This window comes from Rhagoletis pomonella, unplaced genomic scaffold (genome assembly GCF_013731165.1).
Source record: "Rhagoletis pomonella isolate Grant_MI unplaced genomic scaffold, Rhpom_1.0 Rhpom_scaffold_00007, whole genome shotgun sequence".
In the NCBI taxonomy this organism is placed as follows: domain Eukaryota; kingdom Metazoa; phylum Arthropoda; class Insecta; order Diptera; family Tephritidae; genus Rhagoletis; species Rhagoletis pomonella.
In genome coordinates, this window is record NW_023458561.1 from 17,945,059 (window position 1) to 17,948,779 (window position 3,721).

General features: G+C 35.0%; 2 protein-coding genes across 2 annotated transcripts in view; both read left to right on the plus strand.

Annotated features, from left to right (window-relative positions):
* Positions 1–493: 493 nt before the first annotated feature.
* LOC118742395 overlaps positions 494–3,721 on the plus strand; it is a 231,502-nt gene continuing 228,274 nt past the window's right edge. The window contains exon 1 of the mRNA XM_036474446.1: positions 494–1,095. The gene's annotated coding sequence lies outside the window, so the exon portion shown is untranslated. The remainder of the gene's footprint in view (positions 1,096–3,721) is intronic.
* LOC118742394 overlaps positions 1,094–3,721 on the plus strand; it is a gene marked incomplete in the record, with an annotated part of 111,184 nt that continues 108,556 nt past the window's right edge. The window contains 1 exon segment of the mRNA XM_036474443.1: positions 1,094–1,315.

Below are 3,721 nucleotides of genomic sequence, written 5' to 3' on the forward strand. Positions count from 1 at the left end.
AACAACGTTTCTTTATCTTTGCCCCAAGTGCTGCCGGCCAGCGACTTGAGGACATTGTTGCGGCTCTGTACTTTGTTTACAATTGCGGTTGTTTGCGCCGTTCCACTGATTGCAGTCGGTGTTTTCATTAGTTTTTAATGATTATTTGTCGAAATGGAAGTCATGTTTTATAATATTTAATACGCCATTTCGGACTTATTGATAATTGGCTGGCCAAAGTAAAATAAGAATAAAAGTTAAAGGTTGTTAATGAAAAGAAAATAAAGGAAAACTGTTTAATTTTGTTTTTTTGTCAACGAAAACACTATCAACGAGTGTGAACAGCTTTCCAACCACAAAGTGTTTTCGTTGTCGGTCAGAACATGGTATTAAGAGCTGAATGCTTTTAAATGGCCAATTATGCCTAAATGTTTATTAGTGGTAACTCTAAAAGCAGCCCTGTCTATTTTCTACATTTTGCCATTCCATTTTTATTCGTCATTCTTTCGTTTTATTTTCATTCGCGGAATTTGGTCGAAGAGTTTGACTAATTTTTTCGTTTTTTCGATCGGCATTGTGTACATTCAATTTGTTATCATAAGTTTGCTCATTGTTTGAAAATGTTGCTTTGAAATACGTAGTTAATTTTACGACATAAAAAATTAATGCTTGAATCAATAAAATGTGAAAGAAGCTGGAATTGATATCAATTCTTTTGTTCGCCTTACTAAAGCATTGCGTGCATGTTACATGCTAATTTTGGTTCAAAACCCAATTAGCTATCTGAACATGCTGAAGAATATGTTTATATATTGTGAAAAAAGGATGTAAATGTTAGATAAATAAAATATCTATAGCATCGAAGTGCTCTACAATAATGTTGCAACAGAAGTAAGGCAAATTGTGAGAATTTCCAGAATACATGTGTACGTCATCGCCGTCGTATCTGCAGTAAACCGAAAAAAAATAAACCATTATATATATAAAAAAAACCAGTTGCCTTTGGCCCAGTACACTAGTGCAATCTTGCGTTTTTAGTGAGTGGTGCAGCAAGTGCAATAAGGCTAACAACGCGTGGGTTCAACAGCGTCATCATTTCTACGTTTTACAACGACAGTGAGTTTAAATTCGCCATTCCCTGAACAACGTTTAATCCGGTTCTTTAACTCGTCCAGTTGCTTAGCCTGGCATTAACCACTCTTACTGAAAAATTCATGGTAATAAGCAGCTGTTGCATATGGTGTTTCCTTTCCCGTCCACCACTCAGCTTTCTTATCATCTCGCACATTTTGGGTTTCATTTAAATATTACTTCACATGCACGCTTGTACCTTCAGGTAAGATTCCAGATATAGTGCATATGTACATATGTACATACGTACATACATATCGCTAGCTTACAGTGAAAAGTTGCAAAGTCTCATTTTAAAAATTTTACAGGAGGAAAAAAACGTATAGCAATTTTCTTCAAGTAAATATTATTTGGAGAAGCTCGGCCAAACAATGACATATGTGTAAGCGCCAATCTACTACTACTACTAAATATTATTTCGCAAAACTTTGAATACGACATTTTGGCTGTTAAAAGAAAAGCAAAACTCCATATCGCTGTTTAAAGTACAAAACCGTATATCAACAAAATGCAAAACCGCTTATCAAGATAATGCAAAACCGTGTATGTGAGGTTGCATAAATTATTTTCTAGAAAGTAAAAACACTCATATTTCAAAATGGTTCTTTTTTTTATAAAGCATTCGAATTTCCGGCTAGTATATTTCAGGGTGAATGGATAAGGATTGAGCCAAGAGCTTGTGTGAGCAAATCCAATTTTTGGTAGCAAATGTCAGTTACGCGGTTTTGCAGAGTGACGATACTCGGTTTTGTACTCTAAACGACGATATGGGGAAAATTTTCCTTAAATTCGGTTCAAATTTGATAAAAAAAATTGGAGGGGGGATAGAGGAGCATTTTTAGATTCTAAAAGTGAAGACTCCAGACTGCGGAGATTTCTAATCAAAAGTGTATTAACTGTCAAAGGTTAATTCACCATACAAATTTCATTATTCCAAGTTTTGGAAATGAGCACAGATGGTGCTGCATGATTTTACGTAAAAATAAGGGAAATGTTTGCTTATTTGTACAACGATTTTGGGGTGGGGGAGGAGGGGAAGGGATGACGCTTTATTAGAAGTACTCAGTACTCCTTGCTCTGTTGACGAAGAAGAGGGGCTGATCACCTTTTGCAGAGAGCCCTTTTCTGCGTAGGCAGCCTTCGGCCGCACTTAGGAATTATAACCCTCACTAAGTAGAACTCTCCTTTCTGTCCGAAGAAAAGGGGCTGAACACCTTTTGCAGAGAACACCTCTCTGCGTAGGTGGCCTTCGGCCACGCTTAGGGGTTATAACCCTCACTAAGTAGAATTCTCCTTTCTGTTTTGCCAAGAAGAGGGGCTGAACACCTTTTGCAGAGATATTTCGTGGATATTTTTTGTTTGGCAGCTCAGCTCGGAAACGTGCGAAAAATACCATATTTCCAACCGACATTAATATATTAGTGCACAGATATAGTAAATTTTATTTTTGTAATAAAGCGTGTGCAAAAGTTTTTTGATTCGAAAGGCGCGTTTGGATAAAGCACCCCAAAATCGTTGTACAAATATGCAAACAATACCCAAAAATAATTCCGCGGGTTGGCTTTCCATTAGATCGGTTTTTGAGTGTTTTCGCAAAACTATCACGAATTTCGTCATGAAACTTGACGGGGATGTTAAGAAAGGTATATCTTTACATTATACGTGTGTCAAGTTAGCACTACACTTTTCGAAATTGGAAAAGTTAACTACGGCATTAATTGTAGTGTTTTTGTTGTAAATTTGTTGTGGAAAGAAAAAATTTGTAGCTCTCGTTTTTTAAGAAAAAATGGTATGTAGTGCTAACTTGACACCATACACCTAGTCGATAGAATTGAGATATTGAAAATGTTATAACGGCATTAATTGTAGCTTTTAGCTTTAAAATTTGTTGTGGAAAGAAAAAATTTGTAGCTCTCGTTTTTTAAGAAAAAATGGTATGTAGTGCTAACTTAACACCATACACCTAGTCGATAGAATTGAGATATTGAAAATGTTATAACGGCATTAATTGTAGCTTTTAGCTTTAAAATTTGTTGTGGAAAGAAAAAATTTGTAGCTTTCGTTTTTCTGGAAAAAATTGAGTTGACCCTTTTTCGAACAAAATTTAGTATGTAGTGCTAACTTGACACCATGCATCATTGACGACTGAATTGAGATATTGAAAATGTTACAACGGCATTAATTGTAGCTTTTTTGTTGTAAATTTGTTGTGGAAAAAAAAATTTGTAGCTTTCGTTTTTTAAGAAAAAATGGTATGTAGTGCTAACTTGGCACCATACACCTAGTCGATAGAATTGAGATATCCAATATGTTACTATGCCATTAATTGTAGCTTTTAACTTTAAAATTTGTTGTGGAAAGAAAAAATTTGTAGCTTTCGTTTTTCTGGAAAAAATTGAGTTGACCCTTTTTCGAACAAAATTTAATATGTAGTGCTAACTTGACACCATGTACCATTGTCGACAGAATTGACACATGACAACATGGTGTGATAGCTATTGATCGTCCAAATGCCCAAAGCAATTACTTGACACACGTTGGATGGTTTACAAACATTTTTAATTACTTATTATAATAAATTTAGGAAAAAGATGCAATCTTTTAAATTTTA